Source organism: Macrotis lagotis, chromosome 1 (genome assembly GCF_037893015.1).
Source record: "Macrotis lagotis isolate mMagLag1 chromosome 1, bilby.v1.9.chrom.fasta, whole genome shotgun sequence".
NCBI classification, from domain to species: Eukaryota; Metazoa; Chordata; class Mammalia; order Peramelemorphia; family Peramelidae; genus Macrotis; species Macrotis lagotis.
Genome location: NC_133658.1, coordinates 841,249,017 through 841,262,505, shown reverse-complemented (window position 1 = coordinate 841,262,505; position 13,489 = coordinate 841,249,017).

The following is a 13,489-nucleotide window of genomic DNA, read 5'->3' as shown; positions in this document are numbered from 1 at the left end:
ACATTTTCTCCTAATTTTTCATTCTTTTGGTTTTGAAGTATTGAGTCCTGATTTGTCTTAAAATCAGCAATCTCCCTGAGTTCTATTCTTTGTCTGAAGGATTTGTTTTCCTCAGAGAGCTTTCTTATCTCCTTTTACATCTGGTCAATTCTGCTTTTTGAAGCATTCTTCTCCTCAATAACTTTTTGAGCTGCTTTATCCATTTGACCTAAGCTGGGTTTTAGCATGATATTTTCTTCAGCATTTTTTTGGATCTCCTTGACTAAGATGCTGGCTTTATTTTCATGTTTTTCCTGCATCTCTCTCATTTCTTTTCCCAATTTTTCCTCTATCTCCCTCACTTGATTTTCAAAGTCTTTTTTTGAGCTTTGTCATGGCCTGAGTGCAATTTCTGTTTTTTCTTGGAGTCTTTAGTTTCAGGAGCTTGTGCTTCCTCATCTTCAGATTGAGTGTTTTGATCCTTCTTGGGATTACAGTTAAAGTATTTCTCTATGATGTACCTCTTTTTTCTCTGCTACATGAACATACACACAAATATATAAATATATAAAGCAAATCCTCATCCTTGTCCTACAAACTGTTTCATTTATCTCAAATACTCAACCAGGAATCTGAATCAGAGAAGGGAAACTTATATTAGTCTCAGGGTAATTCAGTGGCTAACTTCATAACACAGAATTTTCTTGGCACTTGTTCATGTATTCCCACTGTCAAATCAGAATGTTGATTGATTTTTTTTCCTTTGAAATTGGGTCTCCCTTTTCTTTCTGGGCTGAAAGTGTGATAGTCACTCCAGCTCCAAACCAACTGCTTATTAAGATGTCAATTTTGACCCAATTATCCAACTTGGGTTGGTTTGCCTTTTCCTCAACAACCTCGTGGTTTCTTGCTATACAACCTTCAGCATATTGGAAACAAATTTAACCTGCCAACCAATCAACTTTTAGACTCCTGCATCACTGACTTTCCAATCTCAGGTCATCAGTAGCTTCAAGTAACTGGAACTACAGGTCTGTTGCACCATACCTGATGTTAAATTAACTCTTAATAGGCATTTATTCAAAAGACTAAATATAATAGTTATATATTCCATCAATTAGTCTACTGAATTATTCTTTCATGTGACCAGGATCTCTGAACATATTTCACCTAAATTTTGTTGGATTTGAACTGTGCTGTTTTAGAAACAAGCTAAGTCCTTGGAACAGAATTTATGGAAGTTTCCCTTGGCTAGTTTCTACCTGAAAGTTCAATAAAGTATATTTTTGATCTCCTCTACCAGATTTGGATAGTTCATGTTTGTTTTTGTTTTTGATTTTGAAAAAATGTTTAGTTCCCTCAGTATTGTAGCACAGTACATTACTTAATTCTTCATTTTCATGATCTCTATAGGGTTAGATCATAATTAGATTATAGTTATGTGCCCCAAAATCAGAAAAACTGATTTAGGCTTCAGGGTTCTCTAATTTATAGAGATAAACTTCTCTCTATGCAAATAAACTCCTGACAAATGAGGGATGGGCTATAGTTTTCCCTTAATGGACAATGAATACCTTGTTTGCTTTTTATATTTTTTAGTGTTCTGTTTATGGAAATCTTTCATGCCTGTCCCATCATTTTTCAAGTAATGACAAAGCAGAATCATAAAAGGGCAGGTCAGGATTTCTCCTTCATAATATTTAAGGAAAAGAATCTTGATATTTGTTATGCCAGACAGAACATTTTGAATTAGATACTGAAGCAGAGAATGGAAAAGAATAAGTACCTAGAATTCATAAGACATCAGCAAATGGTTTCCAATTACTTCTCCATTATACCTATAAATTGAAGAAGAGGTACTCATTTTCTGTCTTCTCTATGCCAATGAAGTCAATGATATGAATAAGAAAATAATAATAATTTCCTTAGCAGCTATGATAATATAATTGTAAGATAGTAGAAATCAAATCACAGGGAAAGAAAATGTGTGAAGACTTTAATTATCCACATTGTACAGGATATGTTTTGAATATTTATGTATACATAACATTAACACAGAAATTAAATCTAGAGTATGATGATCCCATTCATTTTTTGCCATGTTGTATTCGAAATAAGGAACTTATTGAACTCCAGATTAGTTGCTTCAAAATGTATCAAAAATTGAAAAGTGAGAAAAATTGAAAAGACACATTCTCCTTTTTTCACTCTAGAGATGGGAAACTGTGGGTCTGAAATACTTAATTTATCATTACGTATTTTTGATTTGTCTGTTTTAAAATTAAAAAAAATTTAATCACAAAGGATTTTTACCTATGATTAGGGACATTTTATAAATAGATATAATATATGTATGTATAAATGAAAAATGAATGTGATATTTTAAAAAAAGAACATGAATAAAAATTAGCAAAAAGCCTAAAAATTTATTTAAAATATTAGACTTACCAGAATGAAAAATGTGAAGTACAATATCAATGTTTGTGAAATTCCCATATGGAAAGGGGTCCCCTGACATCCTCTGGGTCCTGAGGAATTCCTTAGAAATACAAATTTGGCCAGGTGCCATTGGGTCTGAAAATAATAAGACTCAAGTACTTGATCTGGGATCCAGGATATACCATAAAATTGTTTGAAGAATCACAAAGCACCCTCATCAGCCTAATTATCTTGCTCTGTTAAATTCCAGGACTGCCTCACCCTTCCCCGGGTGTGGTTGGAACAATAAAATAGTAAATCCCTCCAACCTGTAGGAAGCTCATGAATATGTGACTCTCCCCATCTCAGGAAATATGTTCAAACAAAGACCCTTTCTGTCTATAAGGAACCCCATATTTGCATCCATATTTACATATGATAAGATGATCTTTGCTTCTGTATCCTGCCTGCTCTCAGTATCCGCCCCCCCCAATGCTATAAAAACCCTATCCCCTAAACACTCAGGTACTGTCTGATTTGGGTATTCCATCCCCAGACAGACCCGGGGAATAAAGATCTCCACACTTATCAAACTCTAATCTCCATCTCACTCTTTGGGTTCAACATTTGGAGGCCCTGGTGAGATGTTGGTGTTTTGTGTCACCAAAGGAGACCATAGGACCCTCGAGTTTAGATTCTACTATCTCTCCCTTTCCTAGGGGAGCCAGCCCCTGATGATGTTCCAGGGCCCCAGGACCAGGTAGACATAGTCTTAGTGTGAACCTCTCCTCCACTGCAATCCCCCATTTGGCCTAAGTGCAGATCCTGTTACACCTCCAGAGGTAAACTTGTTGTTTCTGGGTCTAGACATTGGGTTGAAGGGGAATTCTTTATCAGATGTGATGTCCAAGTCCCCTCTTTTGGGTGCTCCTTGCAACAGTAAGGAACACATTTGGTCAGCCTTTGGGAGGGTTGAGATTGTCGGACGCAACTCTGAAATCTGCCCTCATGGCATTCCTAAGACATCAGGAATTTGCCATTGGCCTGTGTTTGAGGATATGTTGAGATTGACAGTTTGGAAAATTCTGTTGTGTTTGTGTGATCTGTGCTTGTGCCTCATCTGTCTTTATGTGTTCAGATTGTCTGAACAATTCTATTGATTTGTTTGGGTTGACTTATTTAAATTGCTGCTCTTTATTTCTAGACAGTATTTCTAGACAGTATTCATCTAATGCTCTCACTGTCTCTCCCCTTGAGCCTGCTTTCTACCTGTGTTACAGTGGGTAATAGGATCCCTCCCTCTTCACCCCTGCGTTGTCTCGAGCACTTTCTAGAGGGATTTTTAAATTTTTCATTTAGAAAAGGAATGGATTTTGGTGTTAAATTGACTGAGGCCAAGCCCCTCCCCCCCATTCCTTGTTTATGCTCCCTTCTCTTTCCCATTCTCCTTGATTTGGTGCTACCAGAGTGTTTCCCCCCCTCCCCTTTCAGGAGAGAGAGTTCCTTTAGGAAGAATTAGTGAAGTAAGTGTTAAAAGGGACCTAATTTTGAAGAAATATTATCAAATATGTTAAACAAAGAAATCCTAGAAAGAAATGCTATTTTAATTTGAAAACAGGGAAAGTGAATTTCAGAAAGACAAGAGAGTTAGATTAAACCTAAATTATATAATGTGGTTACCAAGATATGCCTATATAGGGGAAACTAAATAGTCTTTTTCCAGAATGATATGGCAACATTAGAGCTTCAAGAGTTTATCAATATAGATTCAGATATTGTTATTTATTACAGAAAATTATGAGACATGTAAGGGTTGAAGAATAGAAGATCAATCCCCCCAGAAAGAATCTAGGATGGTCTCTCTCTATAAAAGTTATTAAGTTTACTCTAGGTGAAGAAGGGGGGCAAGGAATATTCTAATGAGGCTAAGGGATTTTTGAATGGCTGTTTGCCTTCTTCAGGATTTTAGCAGTTACAATCAAGAAACATTAAATGTTAAAACCTTGGAATGGAAAATGTATTGTGAAAAGTGGAATCATATCTGTGCTTTATATAGCTGTATAAGCTATATGATTCTAGTTCAGAATTGTATGAATTAAAGTCACAAAGAGCTAATGAAAAGGAATGGTGGAACAGTATATTAAGCTGTATAGTCTGGGACAGAGGTTTGGAAAGAACTGGAAAGAAAATCTAGACATGGAGACAATTGGGGTTTTTGAACCATTTGTTAAGTATGGAAAGTGGTAAAAGCATGTAGACAGAAGGTTTGACTTTGTATACAAGAGATGGATTTTGGGAACTTTGGAAAATGGTTTACAAATCATTTTAAGAGAAGAAGAAAATATAGAACTATAAGTCTATAGGGAGATATGTGTTTGTATGAGGTTGGGGTGATTTAAAAATTGCATTAAATTAAATTTTTGCAATGTTTGGCAACGAATTGATTAGAAAAGTAATAAACTCCATAAAGTGAAAAGTTTGATATGAAATCAATTGTTAGGTAAATGTTAATTTTATTATGTTATTATTGTTCCTATAATGTGTTAATCTAAAGATACATGTAAATTGAATTAAGGGGTTTGTTAAAAAATATGTTTGAGTTTGGATTCTAATGTTTTATGGCCCCTCCAGAGTCATGGGAGTCAGGACAGACTTGTGAGTTGGCTTTAGAATAACTAAAAAAGGGGAAGGTAATATTTTACACTAATTGGAATGTAGTTCATGTATTTGGGAAAAATCTGGAGTGAGTGAGTAATGATAAACAATGAAGGTAAATAATTAGTCCACATTACTTTGATATCTTAAACTGTGGGGAATCTTCAAATATTAAAAATATTAGTGAGGACAGAAAGCTCTTATAAGTGAGAGCATTGAGAAGTTACAATTTCACTGATAAAGATAAAAAGAATTTGCAAACTTTTTAGGTATTTGAAAAGAAAATGATTTAAGACTAATTTGAATATGACTTTTGGAATTTAAGAGAAGTATGACGAAAATCTTGTAGTCATAAGAAGGGATTTTTAGCAACAATTGGTCTTAATTCTTTGTATTTTAAAGTTTTAGAGAGTAAAGAAAACATACATGTAATTGAAATATACTTGTGTACAATTAGCAAACTTTGTATAAGAACAATTTAGGCTATTCTTTTAGGACTTTATGTTTTGTAATAACAAATTATTAATGAATTGAAGTTTTATCTAACACATTTGTAAAGATTTGTTATGAGAAAGAAAACTTGAAGAATACCTTGCCAGTGGGTTATAGTTCTCAAAGGTCTTTTTGGCCGAGAAAATTTGTGAAAGGCTTTGTTTTTCACCTCATGTTTATGAAAGGGAATATTGATATGTGAGATCAATGTAGTTTATTATCTGTTAAAAAGTGGAATTTATACATATAACTAACACTCATGGATAATAAGTGTACACTGGGCTTTTGAAATTATTGTATAAAACTAACATTGATAGAAGATCTTATTTTCTTTGAAAGAAAATAAGCTTATGAAGCAAAAAATTCAGAAGAATTATATGTGTAAAAGATACTTAATTATAAGGTTAACTTTAGGAGAACCTGTTGTTTTATATTGCTTTAAGAGAATGAGCTGTCAGCATGTTATGTTTCATGTAGGTTAAGAATTTAATGTTTATATTATATCTCAACTGCAAGATACCTTTCCCAATGATATTGAATAAATATGAGGGGCTTTGGAAAATGATTAGGAAATTAAAAATTATATAATCCTAATTACATGACATCAATAAGTAAGATTGAAGGGTGGTGTCAGGCATGTTATCTGCTTTAGGAAATATAAATTATTTTACTGTCAAAGCTGGAATTAATGATTGTTAATGAGTGAAATTATCAAAGCATCACCCCCCTGGGTTCCCTGAAATTTTAAATGATGTGTTGGACCTTGCTCTAGATCTGTAGGTACAGGTATAAATGTCTGGGAGGTGTGAGGTAGTACCTCAGGGATGCTTTAATTTGCATTTATCTAATAAGTAATAATTGAGAGCAGTTTTTCATATGACTATGGATCACTTTGATTTCCTTATCTGTAAATTGCCTTTGCATATCCTTTGGCCATATTTCAATTGGGGAATGACTTGTTTTTTTAATTTGACTCAGTTCCCCTGTATATTTTAGAAATGAATCATGACTCAGAAATGCTAACTGTAAAGATTTTTTCCCAGTTTACTATGTTTCTTTTGATCTTGGTTACAATGGTTTTGTGTGTTCAAAAGCTTTTTTAATTTAATTTAGTCAAAATCATGTAGTTTATTTTTAGTGATGTTCTCCATCTCTTCCTTGGTCATTAACTGCTTCCCTTTCCATAGATCTGACAGGTAAATTACTCCTTGATCTCCTAGTTTGCTTATAATTTTTTATATCTAAATCCTGTCTCCATTTTGATCTTATCTTGGTATATGGTGTGAGGTGTTGGTCTAATCCAAGGTTTTGCCATACTAACTTATAATTTTCCCAAAGTTTTTATCAAAGAGAGTTTTTTATCCCAATAGTTGAACTCTTGGGGTCGATCAAACAGTAGATGACTCATAATCATTTCCTGCTGTTGCACCTAGTCCATTCCACTTGTACAAAAATATTCATAGCAGCCTTGTTTGTGGTAGCAAAGAATTGGAAATTGAGTGAATGTCCATCAATTGGGGAATGGATTAATAAAATTTCATCTTATTGGATAGCAATTTTTTTCTTTATTCTTTTTTTTTAATCTTTTCATGTGTCTCTTGAGTCTCTTGCTTGAATTACAAATTTTCTATTAAGCTCTGGTCTTTCCATCAGGAAAAGTCGGAAGTCTCCTATTTCATTAACTGTCCATCTTTTCTCCCTGGAAGTTTTGCCTGAAAGTGAATTCTTGGCTGCATTCCAACTAAACTGGCTTTTCAGAATATCTCATTCAATGCCCTTCAATCCCTTAGATACTAAGGAGCTACAGTAAGGGTTACACAGGACTGTTACCAGGCAAAAAGAGGGACCCACCCTAGAGCTTTCGTAAGTCCTGTGATATTTTTACTGTGGAAGAACCATCTGGATTAGGGGATATCTCCATGCCAGAGATTCCCTAGAAATCATAAAAACCTAAGAATTTTGGAAGTGGAATCTGTCTCTGTAGCTTTTGGAGTATAATCTATCAATATACAATAAAAATTAAAAAAATAATTGTGTTTACATGATGGTATGCCTAGAGAATACCCAAAAAATCATCTAAAAATCTACTGGAAACAATCAGTGACTTTCGCAAAGTCACAGAACACAAAAATAAAGCCTCATAAAGCCTCAACTTTTCTATATATAACTAGCATGATACAGCAGGAAGAGCTAGAAAGAGAAATCCCATTCATAATAATCGCCGACAATATAAAATACCAAGGCAGACTCAGAAACTTTTTTAAAACAATTACAAAACACTTCTCACACAAATAAAATGAGGTTTAAATAACTGGGAAAACATCAACTGCTCATGGATAGGATGAGCTAATATAATAAAAATGACAATTCTACCAAAAACTAAACTAGTTCCCTGCCAGTCAAAATTCCAAAAAATTACTCTAACAAGTTAGAAAAAGTTGTAAGTAAATTCATATAAAGAAATAAAAAGTCAATAATTTCCAGGGATTCAATGAAAAGAGTGTAAAAGAAGGTAGCTTAAATCTACCAGATCTAAAATTATATTACAAAGCATCCATCATCAAAACTGGTATTGTCTAACAAATAGAGTGGCAGATAAGTGGAATAGACTAGGTGCAATAGCAGGAAATTATTATAGTAATCTACTGTTTGATAAACTCTCTCTTCAATTAAAAACTGGTGGGAAAATTAGAAGTTAGTATGGATGAACCTTGGATTAGAGCAACACCTCACACCCTATACCAAGATCCAAATGGATACAGGATTTAGACATTAAAAAACAATATTACATGCAAACTAGAAGATCAAGGAGAAGTTTACCTGTTAGATCTATGGAAAGGGAAGCAGTTTATGACCAAAGAAGAGATGGAGAACATCACTAGAAACAAACTAGATGATTTTGATTACATTAAATTAAAAAAGCTTTTGCAACAGACAAAAGCACTGTAACCTATAAGATCAAAAGAAATGTAGAAAATGGGAAACAATCTTTACAACCAGTATTTCTGACAAATGACTCATTTCTAAAATATATAGAGAACTGAGTCAAATTTTTAAAAAAAAGTCATCACCCAATTGACAAATGATCAAAGGATATGAAAAGGAAATTTACAGATGAGGAAATCAAAGTGATCTATAGTCATATGAAAAGTGCTCTAAATCAGTACATATTAGAAAATGCAAATTAAAGCATCTCTGAGGTACCAACTCACACCACTTAGACTGACCAATATCACCAAAAAGGGCAATAATCAATGTTGGAAGGGATGAGGGTTATCTGGGACACTAATACATTGTTGGTGGAGCTATGAACTCATTCAACCTTTCTGGAGAACAATTTGGAATTACACCTAAAGGGCAACAAAAATGTGTATACCCTTTGATCCAGCAGTACCACTACTGGGTCTATACCCTGAAGAGTTGATGAAAAAGGGTAAAAACATCACTTGTACAAAAATATTCATAGCAGCCCTGTTTGTGGTGTCAAAGAAATGGAAAACAAGTAAATATCCTTCAATTGGGGAATGGCTTAACAAACTGTGGTATATGTATGCCATATAACATTATTGTTCTATTAGAAACCAGAAGTGATGGGAATTCAGGGAAGCCTGAAAGAATTTGCATGAACTGATGTTGAGTGAGATGAGAAGAAGCAGAAAAACATTGTACACCCTAACAGGAACATGGGGATGATGATCAACCTTGATCTACTTGCTCATTCCATCAGTGCAACAATCTGGGACAATCTGGGACTATCTGTGATGGAGAATACCCTCTGTATTCAGTGAAATAATTGTGGAGCTTGAACAAAGACCAAGGATTACTACATTTAATTTAGAACAAAAAGCCTGATATCTTATTATGTAATCTTGCTATCTCTTATACATTATTTTTCTTCCTTAAGGATATGATTTCTCTCTCATCACATCCAATTTGGATCAATGTATACCATGGAAACAATGTAAAGACTGGCAAATTTCCTCCTGTGGAGGATGGTGGGAAGGAAGCAAGATTAAGGGAAAAATTGTAATGCCCAAATAAAATTTTTAAAAGGGGAAAAAAGTATAAAAGAGAAAAAGGGGGCAGGGGGTTGAACTTGATGACTTCTAAGGTCTCTCCCATCTCTAAATGTATGAAATGTATGACAGCAATATTGTTTTAAGAGTAGCTTTGTGAGAATATTATTTTGCGCATTATAAACACTGAAATTAACCATAAGATATTTGTGGAAAGATGCTATCTGCATCCCAAGATAGAACTATTAAGAAGTATATATATATATATATATATATATATATATATATATATATATATATATACACACACACACACACACACACACACACACACACACAGACACACATTATACATATATATATATATATATACATATATATATATATACATATATATATATATATATATATATATATATATATATATATATATGATTTTACATACACACCCAGAAAAAATGTTTGTGGTCTTCAGTTTAATAATTCAGTTTGGGGATTATTTAAAACAAAACCAACAATTATTATTTCTTTAAAGACATTCAAAGCTGACTACTTATAAGTATAGAAACTAGACAACCCTTAAGAATCCAATTTGAGGGAAATGTGGAAGTAAACTCTGGTATATTAACTTAGTAGAATAATATGATTTTAAAGTTGTAACAACATATGAGGACCAAAAGAAAATTTGGGAAAACCTTTATGAAAGAGTAGTAATTTGAAAAAATAGAACTAGAAAAAAAACAAGAAAATTTTAACATTGATCATTTAGGAGAGAAAAAATTAATGGGAATGAATCCCCATTTACACTTAGAGGTAGTGTATGCAAAGTTATAATTTTTTGGGGAAATATTTTATATTATTTAATGTAAACAGCAATAAAATTATTATTTGTCATGTGTCAATCTTGATAAATTATTTTTAAAGCAGTGGAAAAGCAGTCAAGAGACCAGAGCCCATGTCTATTAATAAATGACTCTGACTTTGGGCAAATCATTTCATGGTACCTCAATTTGCCTCCCTGTAACATAAAGGGAATTGGTGCTCAGTAAATGCTTATATAATGACTTATCAGTCTCTTTCCAAATTCTTGAAATTTTCCTCATAATGTTCTACATTTTCTTTAATCCTTGGGCTGTCCAGTTCATTTCTTGGCATCCAATATCTTCTTGGTTGAATAGAACAAAGATAGCAAGAATTATCTCACCAGAGACAGGTAACATAGTATGCATGAATATGCTGTCTGGAAAACTCCCATCTTTAATAGTGTTGTGTAATATGTCAGTATAGGCTACTAAGTGGTTCAGGAAATAGAGTGCTGGGCCTATCATCTCACCTTCCTGAGTTCAAAAGTAGCCTTAGAATCTTATTAGCTGTGTGATTCTGGGAAAGTCACTTAACCTTGATCGCCTCAGTTTCCTTATCTGTGAAAGTAAACTGCAGAAGAAACTCCCATCTCTGCCAAAAAAAAAAAAAAAACAACTCAAATGGGGAAATAAAAAGTCTAGCACAACTGAACAATGACTGAACAACGGCAACGATATGTCAGAAACAATTGTAAAATTTAGAAGTTTTATTTAATGTCAAACCTTGAAAAGCACCAGAGTAGTTGTGTGGTTTTTAGCACAGAGAATTTGTCTTATATAAATGAGAACTTCACATAAAATCTGAATGTTACACCTTCAAGGGCCCCTACAAAACCCATCACTCACAGATAGACTTTATGGTGCAGTTTAAAAGTATTTGCACAGTAATCAAGCAAATCTGTGTAATGTAGAATGTAAAATCTGAAAGATCAGAGATTGTTTTCTTATTTGCTTTTTATACATATAATCAGTATTTTTCAGAGATAGGTCTTGAACCCGGAGTTCCCTCATTACAAGGATAACTATTCTTTTTGATTTTGCAAGGCAATGGGATTAAGTGGTTTGCCTAAGGCCACACAGCTAGGTAATTATTAAATGTCTGAGATTGGATTTGAACTCAGGTACTCCTGACTCCAGGGCCTCTACTATATCCACTGCTCCACCTAGCTGCCCCTGAAGGACAACTATTCTTTAGGCTCTATGGCCTCTTTCTAGAATGTAGTAGTTTCTTAAAACATACTTGTTGAAATGAATCATTTACAGTTCTTCCACTGACTTGCTATTTCACTGTATTGCATTCAGTGTCTTCTAAGTTCTCTTTCCATTAAAAAAATCCATAATTAATTTAAATGTATCCTAATATGGCAAATTCTTGTACCTGACACAATTGAATAAGTTTAATATTGAGGGCTTCTTTAAAACAATAGTCTCAAAACCATATGCATTCCTCAAGAGCCTTCCTTTTGAAAACTAGGTTCTGGCTTATGTTTCTCTTGGGGTTCTCAGTTCCTTTCCATTTACTCAGGTTAACGCGGGAATTCAACTTTGAATGAATACTCTATCCAGGCTAATATCTGGACTATTATCCAGACTCTTTGGTAAGAGAAAAATCATTCTTTGGCAGCCTTTTTTTGACTTCCTAGAATTTCAGTTTTCAGCTTAGAATCTCAGTGAACCACATAGAGAGATGCATAATATTCTATGTGACACCTTCTTTCAATTATTTTACACAACTCCAGTACCTCTCTATGGTTCCCTTATATTTTTAAAATGGCATCAAAAGTTGTGCTTTATTTAATATCATAGAGTTTAAGTTTGAATCACCTCTGGATTTAAGTTTCATTTCCTCTATAATAAGGAAGTAACACTAAATGATGACTGAGTTTATTTCCAACTTTAACTCATCTGTTATTGAACTCAGGCTCTTTAGTTTCCATTATTTATTTTCTTGATATAAACTGACATCTATTTTATGAATGACATGTGAATTGTTTCAAAGTACTATCTCTCATGGGTTTGCCATCCCTAAAACTAACATCATCAACACGTACTTCAAGTCTTCTCTTGTGCTTATTAAATACACGTGGAAAAACCTTTAAGAAATTAAATGATTTATCTGAACTGACACAATGAGTCTGCAACATAGCTAAAATTAGAATATCTATTTTCTGATTCCTGGTCTAATATAGTTATCATTGTTGTTGTCTCTTTATTTTATATGTACATGGAAAAGAGGAAAAATACCCATATTTGAAGGAAAGCTATGAATTGTATTGTAGGAGCAAAGGAAGAAGAATCAATATACAAAATCTTGTGCTTAATAGAGCCAATATTCAGTAAATGAACACCAGTTCCAGAGACTTGAGAGAAAATTTACCATTTAAACTGGAAGTTTGAAGACCTGTAGATAAGCTCCTATTCTTGACTCTAAGGTCTTTGACGATAATCAAATAAGGGTTGTACTAGAAAAATATCTGAAATTACATTCAGTTCTTTCATTTTAAAATTCTGATTCTATGATTCTTCAGTTCTAGGAACTGAGGACATTTGGTATGGCGAAGAGAAAACATGACTATTTTCTTCACATACATGTGGAATAGGTTTTGTTCCAGCTGACCATAGCCTAGGAATTATGGGCAAAAATTGGAAAGGGGAATATTTCCATTCATTTATAAGAAAAAAAAAACTTTATGGAAATGATAATGACCAGAAAAAAATATAATGTTTCATGATTAGTGGGTTCCTCTTTATTGAACATAATTAAGAAAATGCTAGAAGATTATATTCAGGGCAATGCTGTGAAGTGGATCCTCAGGAATACATTGAGTAACATAAGCACTTAGGTGCCTTTCAAGTTCAAATGAAACTTTGAAATCAAGAAATATTAATTTGGAAGAAAAATATCAATCATTAATTTAAAAATTTTCTTCAAAAAAGATTTTTTTTCAAAATTACATTTGAGGGGATGGCTAGGTGGTGCAGTGGATAAAGCACTGGCCCTAGAGTCAGGAGTACCTGGGTTCAAATCTGGCCTCAGACACTTAATTACCTAGCTGTGTGGCCTTG